This window comes from Macrobrachium rosenbergii, chromosome 46 (genome assembly GCF_040412425.1).
Source record: "Macrobrachium rosenbergii isolate ZJJX-2024 chromosome 46, ASM4041242v1, whole genome shotgun sequence".
Lineage (NCBI taxonomy): Eukaryota > Metazoa > Arthropoda > Malacostraca > Decapoda > Palaemonidae > Macrobrachium > Macrobrachium rosenbergii.
The window spans coordinates 18,913,929-18,928,928 of NC_089786.1; the positions used below are offsets into that span (position 1 = coordinate 18,913,929).

At 36.2% G+C, this 15,000-nt stretch overlaps 1 protein-coding gene across 1 annotated transcript in view; it reads left to right on the forward strand.

Annotated features, from left to right (window-relative positions):
* LOC136830258 (spore coat protein SP60-like) overlaps positions 1-15,000 on the forward strand; it is a 121,722-nt gene that overhangs the window by 10,676 nt on the left and 96,046 nt on the right. The gene's annotated exons all lie outside the window — the stretch shown is intronic.

The following is a 15,000-nucleotide window of genomic DNA, read 5'->3' on the forward strand; positions in this document are numbered from 1 at the left end:
GTGGCGATGATCACTTCATGACCGCTATTGTCTGATAAGGTTTCCCGCTGTCGGATGGTTTAAGGTATCGTTGTCTTGCTTGCGCAACGTTCGGTCAAGATATCTATCTATGTTACATTTCAGTGATGGATTCTCTGTCTACCCGCCTGCCACGCTGTCATCAACAATCTCTCTCTCTCTCTCTCTCTCTCTCTCTCTCTCTCTCTCTCTCTCTCTCTCTCTCTCTCTCTCTCTCAGAAATCATTTATGATTTTATTTGATTTCTCTAAAAGAAAGAGGTATACAGTATGGAGTAAGAGCTCTGGAAATAAGGAATGAGTCTCTCTCTCTCTCTCTCTCTCTCTCTCTCTCTCTCTCTCTCTCTCTCTCTCTCTCTCTCTCTCTCAGAAATCATTTACGATTTCATTTGATTTCTCTAAAAGAAAGAGTTATACAGTATGCAGTAAGAGCTCAGGAACACACACACACACACACACACAGAGAGAGAGAGAGAGAGAGAGAGAGAGGAATTACGTAAAAGATTCGTTAAAACACTTTTGTCTCCTTTATCTAGGTTCCAATAGCACGTCAAAAACCATACTGCTATAAGATCACCATTCTTCGGACCACCAGAAAATATATGATTAAAGCATGAAAAACAAAATGGTATAATCTTGAGTGAACCCTAAGCTAGCGCAGCGAAAACATTGTAGGTGGGTATTATATTGAGAATGTCGTGACGTCACATACTGCACTCAATCTTGAGGCCTCGGACGAATGGAACAATGAAACCGAATTAATATCTCATCTGATTAACCTTTTGTCACCCTCGTTTAATCAACTCCTACTCAGACAGGCTTCTTAATTAGACAGAGTTAATTAAGTTATCCAATTACGAATCTTAGCAATGCGACACGACTTGATTACAAGTTTATACGATATTTCGTTGTTGATATATCGAAGTTAAAATAGTTTTAAAGGATGTTCGTTTCCTATTCATCAGTTGTAGTCATAAGCCTGAGGGTAGTTACCTATTTCTTTATTGTTGAATTGTAATTCAGCTTGTAATTTAACAATGGAAAGAACGCTGATATTTTTACCTGTAACAGTATGCTCCAAGTTTAATTTCCAACTGATATCCTTCACTGAAGGCATCAGCTTACAAGCCAGCTGTTTGGATGTAATGCAAGTTCATTGGAGTGAACTCTGCATCTTTACTTTTTCATGACACCAGTATGCGAACAATGAACAGCGGGAAAACTTTCTTATTTTCAGCATATAGCATCTCAAGCAACACTGGCAACTTAGTAAGGAATTAATTGTGGTATTATATATCATTTACCATTTTGATGTTTATTGAAAGGATTACAGAAATCTAAAGTCTGTTCTCAACCCAGTTAACGTTAATAAAATAACAGTCTAATTGTGTCACTTCCAAGTTTTCTTATGTTTTATGTAATCAGAATGAAATTATTTCTCAGTTACTGGTGTGTTCAGTAAGAAAGCATGATGACTATGAATGCCACTTCTTCTCCTACCAATACTAATATTGACAACCCATGTATTAATCTGCGTAAAAGCTTTATCAGTAATAAAATCTTAATTACTATACTGATCAGCTTTACCTTAAATATGATACTACTTATCGGGGATGTACTGATGAATCAACTGATCTGAAGATATAAACATACATACATACATATATGTGTGCACATATATAAATTATATATATATATATATAATATATATATATATATATATATATATATATATATATATAATTATATATATATATATATATATATATATATATATATATATATATATATATATATATATATATATATATATATATATAACCTGTTTTATCACAGACACACAAACACACACATACACATGCACTCACTCTCTCTCAGTCTCTCCTCTTCCGTTTTAGCTCAACAGCAAAAGGCGACATCTGGTCTTGACATTACTCAGAGATAAAACGTCCAAGTCTTGAATACGGATGATATAAGTAATGTCTTGATTCAAACTTTCTCAGGAGATAATGGATGCGTTTAGCCCACTCATACACATGGACAAATAACCTTGCACTACATATTAACACACATCTGCGTGCAAGATGTGTTTCCTCGTGTCTTGAGATAGTTAATAGATGGACGTGATTATCATTTTATATCAAGAAATAATATATATATATATATATATATATATATATATATATATATATATATATATATATATATATATATATATATATGTATATATATATATATATATATATACATACATATAAATATGCATACATGTGCGTGTGTGTGTTTGTTTGCACACACGGAAAATAAAAATAAAAATAGTTCTCCTTTAAAGAAAAATTGTGTAGATATGATCTTTAAATCATTACAGCTATGATCAATAAACTATTTAATATCATAAGACTAAACGCATTAGCTTCTAAAGGGAATAAAGTCATGAAAAAGATCCAAGCTCATATCTCTGCTCATCAATATAGCAATTCTGTTCTACACAAAAAAGGGAAGGTTATAGGGCGCACTCTCTGACTAGCAGGGGCTAGTTATGCCCATCGTTGATTTATGAATATCTGGCTAAAAGGCAAGCACTAGGGCGCTTTCACCCATTCAAGACAGTGAAAAGAGGGAGTTGGAGTGGTTGGATAGCAAGATGGGAGAAAAGGAGTGGGAACGGAGGTACAGTGAAAAGTTAAAAAGTGAGTGCAGCTAGGGGCCGAAGGGAACCTGCGAACAACTTTCAGAAATATCTACAGTGCGCCACGTGAGATGCACTGACGGCACTACCCAGCTGCAGGGGTTATGTCTATGGTGGTACTTGCAAAATGTCAAAATTGAGGACTGACTAATTCGAATTCAGAATCATTCATATTACTTCAAAGAATTATGAATAGGGACATACAGACTACGCAGCCTATGAGAGCTATGCCTTCCTCGAAAACCATGATGTTACAACAAGGAAAAACAGTCAGGATGCACTTCACAGGAATAAGTCAATAATAAAGCACACAGGCCAACACACCACATGAGTGATGCAAATTTAGTACCTGAAGAAAAAATCATAAGTTAGACGAGTCGCCGTTACAAAGACAGCAAATTTGTCAAGTCGCAGTTTCCCAGAGTACAAGAAAAAAAATTGTTTCCGATGAAGAAAAAAAATTATTTTCTTTTCCGTATCATATCCCTCTTATCCCAGACTACAAAGCCTCGTCAACAGACGCGGCAATTAAATCCGCTTGTTAGTATATTGGTGCCAGTCTTAGAAATAGCCTATTGTATGTCGTAAACATGAGATTTATAGATTTCCCTCGAGAGAGAGAGAGAGAGAGAGAGAGAGAGAGAGAGAGAGAGAGAGAGAGAGAGACTGCTTTGCTGTTATCTTTCTGGCTATCTTTCTGGTGTTTATCTATATGTTCTTTTTACTTTAACGTAATATCCAAGTGGGATGTGAATTTAGTTTCAACGATGAGTAATAATCGAACAGATATTGTTATGCGGAAAACAACTGACCTCGGAAATTAGCCTGAAATTGGAGTTGAAATATATAGTTTAGACCAAAGGCCAAGCACTGGGACCTATGAGGTCATTCAGCGCTGGAAAGGAAATTGAGAGTAGGTAGGTTAGAAAGGTGTAACAAGAGGAAAACCTCGCAGTTGCAACATGAAATAATTGTTAGGAGAGGGTATATAGCAAGATGGAAGATGGATACTATGAACGGAGGTTCAGTAAGAGGGGCCAAAGGGACGCTGCAAAGAACTTTCAATAATGCCTACAGTACACCCCGTGAGGTGAAGAAATCAGCTTCCAAGGGATCATATGCAACGTTTCGTAAAAAACTTCAGGATAAAAAGTTTGAAACGTTCCCTGTCCATGATATTTTCATGTGCATTCCTTTTACCCAAAACTTTGGCCAAAACAATTTTTCATGAGATTTCCCCGATTCTTCTTAGGAAATATTTTCCCGTCACAAAACAATTTCACGAATCCCAAATGCTCATCTCAGAGTTTATTTGCACAAACATCTTGTCTCGAAACTACAGTATGTATAATCTTCGGTTATACCTCCTGTAAAAGCTGTTTTAACTTATAATCCCACATATTCTCAGCTCCTATCATTTTCATTAACATTTTTTTTGACAAACAGGTACCCTCTAAGAACATTTCTAACAACATTTCCTGACATGAAATGTACTTTTACGTAGTTATAAACATTCCCAGTTACCAGAACATTCCCTTTTACAATACTTTTCGGTTATGCAACTCATACCCAGCGCTGTTTACTTACTACTTAAAAACTACCGTTTTTCCCGTTTTTTTCCTTTTTTACTTTCCTCTATGAAAAATAATTATGTAGTTTTTAATAATATTTTTCGAAGATGGCTTTCTTCCTGGACTGTCAAGAGGTGCGTGCACAGAGGAAAGGGAAGCTAGATTTAAGTTAAACAGGAGATTTGAATAAAACAGGTACAGAGGATTGGTGAAAAATAAAATTGTTTTAATATATTATATAAAACACACACACAACACCCATATATATATATATATATATATATATATATATATATATATATATATATATATATATATTGTATACTAAGGATGTAGGAAGGCTACAGAAATTTAATCACATATTACATGTGTGTGTGTGTGTGTGTGTGTCTTTCAGACCGTAAAGACAACTTGTGCTAGAGTGAGAAAACGAACGAGGACGCAGAACAGAACCGGGCAACCTGAGGCCATTATCTCCCAAAGGCCCTTTGAGAATAATTAAGAGAGAGTTGAGAGCTTTTTTATCCGTTTTTCTAATTGTTTACGAGCATGGGCTGGAAGCAGTTTAAAGGTGGCCGAACTGTTTGTGTCTGAAAAGATGGATCGTGACCAAAGAGGCGCATGCGTGATGGGGCCTGGTGCGCGTCTCTTACAATGAGGGGATGGTCCATAAAACTGACTACTGATGTTGACATCAAAAAGATCGTCTGTTAATTGGATCGTGGCGGTATTCCTACTACTAAACCAGGATCTTCTAAGCTTTCTCTTACCCTGGTATTTGTAACGCCAGATAACCCACAATTAATCAATCAATCTACGCCTTCTCGTTTCATATTCTTAGATATTTCCAGCAAGGCTTAAAGTGAATGTGTATACAAATAAAAGTTTTCAGACTTTTCTCAACAAAATTTAATCTTTTTTAAAACATGTTTGTTTAGTCGCGAGACTACTGCCCCGGATAGACTGAATTTTTCCCTATCTAGGTAAATTAGAAAAGCCAATTCGTATAGAAGCTGAGGGATCTTGAATAATATCTGCAGCTGTGAATGTCAAGGAGTCTCAAACAACAACAACAACAACAGCAATTATTATGCTGGACAAATTCATGAGCGCCGGAGGGAAGTATAAGAGAGTGAAGCAATGTATATTAAATATATACAACATCATAATAAATTTGTATAAGAGAGTGAAGCAATGTATATTAAATATATACAACAACAGAATAAAATTGATATCTCTATCCACAAGAGTCAGACAAAATTATAAATTGTTACTAACGTACATTACCGGATTTGCAGCGACAGCAACCAAAAAAAAAAAAAAAAATCACCATGTATATATTTTGGTGACAAAGTCCGCAGCAGCCTAGCAAGGAAGTAAGAAAGCATCGTGAAAATAAAATATGAAATAAAATCAGAGACAAACAATCAACAAAAAAAGAAACTTCCTTATTATATTCACAAGTAAGTCCACCAGAGTCGAACCAAGTGTCATTTAATTTATACAAAACAACATTGACAACAAAAACAACCAATATAATTATAACTTTCTTAGCAAAAGCCCACAGCAATCAAAACTAAGAGTAAGCCTTTATAAAAAAAATATAGTCGAATGTCTAACGAACAACTCCAGTAAAATTGGCCACCCTCAAATCTGCCAGCCCACATTATGTCGTCATTAGGCTAATAAATTAGCGCGGCATGTCATCAGTATTTATTGATGTACTCTTTATGTGCTCCCATGATTTTAGTCCTGAAATAGCGGGAACTGAAAATAAGACGTCAAAACTTTGGAAAAAGCAGAGAGAGAGAGAGAGAGAGAGAGAGAGAGAGAGAGAGAGAGAGAGCCCATTGACTTGCAGATACACAGATGGGTTTGTGAAATGGCTTTGATTCTGAGGAGAGCTTTTGCCACGGGAGTTCCTCCTCAATTCAGCAATTGTAGGATGAAAAGGGAACCTGATTGTGGCTACGCTCTCCTCTAAAGACTGCGTCTTTCAGAAAGGGAGAATACTTGTTTTGTTTGAGTTCTCGATCAGTTTTATAATACTTCATGACGGATGGAGTACCCAGAACTATCAAATACCGAACAAAACTCAGTCGTCGTGGTTTCCATACAAAAAAAAAAAAATGATAGCGATAACTTCAAAAACAAACCAAACGAATATCCTTTTACTTTTGTGTAACAGCTATAGTCTCTGGGTAATATGCTCCACGTTTAGAACGACCGTCTTCTAGCCCCGGCCAAGCCCCGTCCACCACTTGTCCCTCAATTACTATGCAGAGAGACGGTACTTGCTCGGAGCTCCAGCACGGTACGTGACGTCCCTGGGCCCGGGACTTGGTATCTCGGCCCTCTCTTATATTTACGACATGAAAGGCAGTGCAAGTGCTATATAATTATAGAAAAGATGAAAACGTTGAATTGTGCTACCAGTACAACGGAAGTTTTTTTTTTATCTCAAATGTTAAAATGACACAATTAGCCGAAAGAACCTCGTTATCCAGTGGTTAGGACATTTGGCTCACCAGCACGGACGCCTTGGTTCTGTCCCAGATTGCAACCGCGCAATTCTGGCACGTTACGTTTATACTTAATTTTCCTCTGTAAACAAGCACTGAATTAGGTACCTGGTTTTTTAATAGGTCCATTATAAAGGGTCGAAGCGTTGAAGCCCCTGTGGCCAGCTACCCCACCTACAGTATAGCTCTGTTTGCAGGGTAGAAGGATATGAGTATGTACACTGTGTATACACTCATACATTTGTGTTGTCTTTCATTGTCTCTACTACTTTTTTTCATTCTGTACCTCCGATAGTCTGTCTGTAACATACAGAGCCGCATGCAGTGCGTTTACTAGTAATGGCTATGTACATTTAAAAATATATTTGAAACTACGACCTGGTCCGAATCCAGGCGTACATGCAGCGTGCGTGGCTTGTGTGCTTTGTGCTTATACAAGTTTTTGTTCCTTCAATTGAGTTTATAATTGTTATGTTAGCTGCAATTTACTTTGGTAAAATGATTTACCTTATTTTTTTCAATTTTCACGTAACTATCCTTTTATTACATAGTATGTACTTACTTTTTGATTGACCTTATAATTTTCACTGGTCTATTTCTCTCTCTCTCTCTCTCTCTCTCTCTCTCTCTCTCTCTCTCTCTCTCTACACACACACACATATATATATATATATATATATATATATATATATATATATATATATATATATATATATATATATTCATACACACACATTATATATATATATATATATATATATATATATATATATATATATATATATATATATATTTATATATTTATATATATTTATATATATTTATATATATATTATATATATATATATATATATATATATATATATATATATATATATATATATATCACTCAACACTAAGCAGAGAAGGATCTAGAACAAAAACAACAACGCTCACTGCTCCACTCATACTTAACAGCATGGTGGAAAACACCCGTTGCTAAAAAGTAAAAATCACTAGCTACTTCGCAAGCCCACATCAGCAGAGCATCTAAACGCCCTACGCATGCTGCAACATTCATTTCTATCTCACTCTCTCTCAAAGTTTCATTTCCCATATATTCGCGAATTTCAAGGTCTTCCTCGCTGCACTCCTTAAACCTACGTAGTTTAAAACGCTTTTCACCATCATCCACTATTTTCACATGACTAAACCATCATATGCTATGATAATCTTTGTATCACAGTGATTCTTAAACTGGGGGCGCAAGCAGAATTGCCAGCGATCTCCGATGTGCATTGAGCTAAAAAAGTTAAGTATACCTTAGTTTTACCAGACTACTGAGCTGATTAACAGCTCTCCTAGGGATGGCCCGAAGGATTAGACTTATTTTACGTGGCTAAGAACCAATTGGTTACTTAGCAACGGGACCTACAGTTTATTGTGGAATCCGAACCACATTATAGCGAGAAATGAATTTCTATCACCAGAAATAAATTTCTCTAACTCTTCATCAGCCGGCCGCGGGAATTGAACTCCGGCCCATCGAGTGACAGTCTGAAGCTCAACCGACTTGGCCAACAAAGGGCTTTGTGCACTGAGCCAAGCACCACCAAATACTCCCCGTCTAGCTGGCCGAAAGAGCCAGTATCACACGTCCCAATGATGAGTACTACCCAGTCAGAAAGGCCACTGGCTATAATCCACTGTTTCCTTAATATTATTACATACAGTTAAACTAGTAACGATGACAAAAAATTTTAATAAATATGGTTTTAATGTCACGAGTGTCTTTGGTTTTCCAATACTACATAAATATGGCTAAATAAATCACTAAGGAGGATGTGTAACAATTTCTGATGTGGTCGTGATCCATGAATAATTGTATTAATAGTAAAAGTTAAATTTATTTTTGTAGTAATTACTATTTTTTCTAATATTTTCTATCAATTTAATCTATATCATCCTGAAACTGTTTGAATAAGGATTATGATAAAATTTGGCTTCATCATATGTTTGTTTTACCTGTTTTCTATGAACATTGTTTATTCCATTGAAATATAGTACAGTGCAAACTTACAACAAATTTAACAGCAATGAAAGAAAAATCTATCATACATCCATGTACTCATATAAGCAATGAAGTACAATAGTATACAAATAGGCAACATATTGTTGATAGTTTATAGTTGGCAAAAATTTCAGGGGTAGGGGGGGCTTGGGATCTATACATAATGCAGAGGCAGGCGCAAGGAAAAAAAGTTTACTTTATGAACCACTGTTGTATCACTTCCTCCACTCATAACATTCCTCGCCTTTTCCATTTTCCTGACACGCCATAAGCTATAAAAACAGTTCAACTCAACAGTTTCAAACTTTTTTTTCTTCCAGTTACATTCAACATCCAAACTTCACTCCCAAAAAAGGAACTTTGGTTCACCAGTCCCTTCATACATTCCCACCTTGCCTTCTATGTCAATCCACGTCTCTTCCTGCTATTTTCCTTAACTCCATTTCAGTCATTATTTAAATTCTCTTAATCCCGTTCTACAAATTACTTTTTAATTGTTAATAAATTGGGCATTCAAATGAGTGTTACCGGTGGTAAATCATAAGTAAAATTGTTTACGATATAAAATTATCAGGATTCAAGAGAGAAGTTAAGTAAACCTTAGTTTAACCAGACCACTGAGCTGATGAACAGCTCTCAAAACCAGTATCTGCAAACAATGAGAAACGAAGCAATCTGAAAAAGGAAACATGTCCAGGACGGAAACTGAATGGTACTGACATGAGAATACCGCTTTGTCCTTACCATGGTCTAGTGACCAACAGCGAGCAATTTAAACGGAAACTCCAAAAAGAACAAAATAGTTGAGTTGAGTTGAATATAAAATTAAGACCAAAGGCCAAGCACTGGGACCTATGAGGTCATTCAGCGCTGAAATGGATATTAGCAGGAAAAGTTTTGAAAGGTGTAACAGAGGGAAAACCTCGCAGCTGCACTGTGAATCAATTGTTAGGAGAGGGTGGAAAGTAAGATGAAGAAAGAGAATATGAAAGGAAGTACAGTAAAAGGAAGGAAAGGGGTTGCAGCTAGGGGTCGAAGCGTAGCCACCGAGATTAGGAAGGCCGCATGGGTATTCCCTTTAAATCCGGTGAGGTCAGCAATAGTTGGCCTAGAGGAGGACCATAAATTAGTATCTCTTGACCTGTCGTACGAGGAGGTCACGGCCAAATTTCGTCTGTGTGGGCCTTTTGTTTTTCCGTTATTTTTAATTCAAATACCTGAGGAAGTTTACTAGTGCCCCAAAGAAGAAGTGGATTTCTTGTGATCTATATTTATAGTGAAAAATAATAAAAAGTCCGTTGACAATGCCGTATAAATGCTGTGTCCCCAAGTGTAACGGCAACTACGTTACGGGACCGAAAGTTCACTGCTTCTCTTTCCCAAAAATGAAGAGGAACGTAAAAATGGACCATAGCCATTCATCGAGAGAATTTCACTGCTAATGAACATAGCAAAGTAAGTTTCATCTCAAGTTCATTTTATCTCTTCCTACTGTTTTCTCATTTTCTCTTCTCTCTCTCTCAATATCGCCTGTCTTTTTCTTACTCTCTCTCCAATATCGTCTCCTTTTCTCTTACACCTTCTCTTCTCTTTCTCTTCACAGTACTAGCGTTTTTATCTTTATCTATATGTCTAGCGATCTATCTATCTATCTATTTTCCTATGTATGTCTATCTCAAATCGTACCCTATTACTCTCCCAAACCATCCCTTTCCTCCATCTCCCTTTCAATGTATCCTTTATCTTCTAATGTCAACTCTTTCTCATTATATTGTTAGTGTATCTACATTTCTCGCTCTCTCTCTTAACATTATGTGCTATTGTACGTTTAGTGTGAATAAGTAGTCGCATAATACGTGAAGAATTGCTAATTATTGTCACATCCCTGTCACACTACAAATTCATAGTATGGAATACCAAATCGTTTATGGCACCAGTAAAGTGTCTAAATGGAATACAATTATTCTTTCCAGGTGTGTGAATTACAGAATGGTATGATGTCCCCAAAATTCTCACACGATGGAGACCATAAAAAGAAAACCTCCATTTGCTCCTGGAAAGCTTTTGCAAGAGCTTCATAAGTTAGAATCAGAATTGCTACTAAAATACTCTTATAGGTTGTCAATGAAAGCCCTAAGGCCTTCTTCCTTTGATAAACAAAATGTAAATTTAGTACTGAAAATTTTTAATGAATATGTTATTCAAGGATTGTTTAAAATTGCAAAAGAAAGAAATTCATCATTTCACTATAATGTAGCTACTTTTATAGAAATAATCTTGACTTGGTGGTCAGTTGTAAATGTGAAATCACCATATAAAGGTAAGAGACTGAATAATAAATTTGCACCCCTCTCACAACTGATGAAAATGATGTAAAGTATTTATTTCTTAATAATTTCTGTAATTGGTTAGATATTTGGGAAAGCATACCAGGGCAAGGAGGAGGTTGAGTAAAGAGACTTTACTGCCATGAAACACACAAGTGAAGCATTGCTGAAAGTCTGCAAATACTGCATAGATGACCTTAAAATGCGTTACATTTTACCTGGTAAATTTCAAACAGATCATCTTGAGAGTAGATTCGGCCAATACCGTCAGCTTGCTGGTGGCAATTACAATATATCAGTGCGCCAGATGTGAGTGTGAGAAGAAAATTCGTCAAATGTCAGTTTTAAAATGGCTTTACCAATTCAGGACAAAAGGTATTATTAAGTAACTTTGGAGAAACAAACTGGGAAATGATGGAAATCAAGGAATGCCCTGAACATTATGAAGTAAATATAAATGTAACCAATCATGATTTTGATAAGTGTAAAGACATACTTCCTGTTATAGTTTATTTAGCTGGATATTGTTGTCATACAATCAATAAGAAAATGAAATGCACATCTTGCTATGAAATAATATCGCGCAATGATTATGGTAATGAGCCACCAGCCAGTTATGATTACCTTCATGGCATAAGTAAGATCTCTTTGCTCTCCTGATGTTATAGCTGTTAATATTGTGCAGTATAACTACATCATTATTAACAAATCAACACAAAATGACCAATTCAGAAAAGCAAAAAACCAAAGAATGTTTACAATGAACACCACTAATAGTATTCTTGAAGCAAATGGAGTTGGTTTCCCCATGGATTACTGTTGCAATGGACATTCATTAAATAAAATTCAGCAGATGATCATTTGGGCCTCCACCAACTCCCTGCTAAATAATTATTGTCAAAGGAAAATGACTTAATTTTAATCAATAAATGCAATGCAAATGATGGTAAAAACGCAAATTACAAACTTTAAGTAAATGATATTTTCGATATAATTCTCTGCCAATATAGCATAACTTCATAGTTACCATTATTATTCTATATTGAGAAACTTTTTGACAAAAATAGCAGCAGTTTCATGAATTATTAATGTCCAGTGTATATATCATATTTGTATTCAAAATTTGTCTATAATTATTTTTATCTGTATTTACTGAATAATACTTATCATAATAAAATAATAGGTATATGCTACATATTCGTAGTAAACATAAAATCATCATCAAAGAAATTTACTTTATCCTTATCCTTATTCAATGAAATGTCATATAGACATAAAGACGATAAAAAAAAAAAGAACAGTAAGAAAACTGACATTACTGCCAAAACTCCCAATATATATACTTGTATGTACACAAACACACACACACACATATGTATATATATACAGATTGGAGAAACTAGAAGACAAAATTTGAGAGAGAGAGAGAGAGAGAGAGAGAGAGAAACAAAAATAAGAAAGATAGAAAGGAACGCCAGACCTTATCCCCAGGTAAGGCCTACTAAAGGAGCATGGCCTTGGGGTGCGTCAGGCCTCCCTAATCTCGGTGGCTACGGTCGAAGGCGCGCTGCATAGAACCTAAAGTAATGCCTACAGTGCACCGCATGAGGCGCACTGACGGCACTAACCCCTACGGGGAAAAGAACAAAATAATCTTAAGATTAACAAACCCCGTCCATACAAGCTTCAAAGTTTTATTTTTTATTGTCGACGATTAGCATAGTGATATAAAAGTCTGCTGTTTGTCTTTGTGAGTTTTCCAATGAAGTGTAAAAGTGTGAGGGCTGTTGAGTGAATCACAAAACAGACGAAACCCAGACAAACTGACAAAAGAATCTCCTTGTTTTGTGTGTAATTACTCGCATGAATCTATTTTCTAGAATATAAATGATACACATCAAGTAACAATCGTAAAACATCACCATAAATAAAGGCCCCATTGACAATTTTCCTTTTTCGTTTTCGCTAAAAGTAATATTATTAAAACCTGTTATAAAATCGTGCGGACCATTCAAACAGCTCTTGCTAAGTTTTTTTTCCATACCAGGATTTGTATGATGGTTTAACAAACACTACAGCGAAACATGGCTATTTACCTAATTTGACAGCATTTCTCTCTCTCTCTCTCTCTCTCTCTCTCTCTCTCTCTCTCTCTCTCTCTCTCTCTCTCTCTCTCTCTCTCTCTCTCGGAGTGGGTCCAGCTCACGAGTGGCCGACCCCAATCGGGCGTATGAGGGACGAATCCCAGTACCCATAAATCCATAATGCATCTGTTAACTGAAGGAGGGAATTAGGTACATATTTGTTAGTCAATCATTGTGGCTCTCAGAGAGAGAGAGAGAGAGAGAGAGAGAGAGAGAGAGAGAGAGAGAGAGAGAGAGAGAGAGAGAGAGAAACTTCATATGCAAATATTCATATCTCGGTCAAAATGTATACCATACCAAAAGGGAAGGCACCGACAAGGTTATCCTCATCCAGCCTGGGTGAAACTACTTATAAGATATCCGCTCACTCTACCACTACTACTACTACACACACACACACACACACCTTAAAAGAAAGTGGCTCCTGAGTGTATCAGGGTTCCGGGTATCGCCAAGAATGACTGCATTAGGCTGCAAGCCCCATACCATCCTCCATCCTGACTGAGACCCATCACAATCGAATGACTATCAGGTACAAATCCGCTACCTGAAGTCAACAGAAGCATAGGCTCTGGAGCTATCTCTAGTCGGGTGGAGATACATTTGTGCTCACCCCAGTTCTTTTAAAATAGGTTTCTCTCGATAAGGGGCAATAATTTATTTTAATCCCACACAAATTTTTAAATATATTTTACAAATTAAATCGAAGGAAGGACAATGCTATGAACGATCATGTTAGCACTTTAAGTATAAGACAAAGCTAAGACTCAAAAGGTAACTTGCTTATATAAAGAGATAAATTTATTTGAGAAGCGACATAAATCCACACAGTTTATGACAAGTAAATGGATTCTGCGGTGAAAGCTGTCAACAACACTTAGCAAAGCAAGGACTCAAAAAGAGCAAAAAAGTATATAGATGAGGCTGTGAAGAAAATACAATAATTTCATGATAATGCAGGCAAATCCAGAATTCATGGGGAGTAACATGTATCTTGTGTAATAAATTACCGTCGAATGCGACAAAAATTGTGAAGGGTAATTTGCATATGAAGAGTCAATAAACTACTTTCTAATATAGGGACTAATACTCTGCTTTCCACGCGACAATATTTCCTTAAAAAAATTTTTCTTATAGAAAAAATGCTTTCCATTGCAGCGAAATTTCTCAAACGGAAAGAGTATTTGATATCTGAAGAACCGATAAACTGCTTTCACAGTCAACGAAACTCTTGTATAAACACTCGGCAAATCAAAGAATGCAAGCCGAAAAAGATTTAGTTCATGGGGAGACAACAGACTACTTTTAGATACCACAACAGTATAAAGTTAATTTTGTAACAACGAAACACCTGCAAGTAATTAACAACCAAAACAGTTAAAGGGAGCGAAAGGACTTTTGGTTTATGAAGAGACAATAAACTGCTTTCAAACGCGACGAAACTTCCTATAATTCTTGGCAAATGTTGAGGCGAAAGGAAATGGTCTATGAAGCAATGTGACTATAAACAACGAATACGAGCACCTGACCGCAACGAACCTCTCGGTTGGACCAGAGGCTCCTCTCTGCATCCGCAAGCCTATTACTCGAAGTACTTGCGACAACAGTAATAGCAATGGCTATTCAAACGTTCTGCTTATTTGCCAGGTACTCGAAGACCGGCTACCAATATACAACATA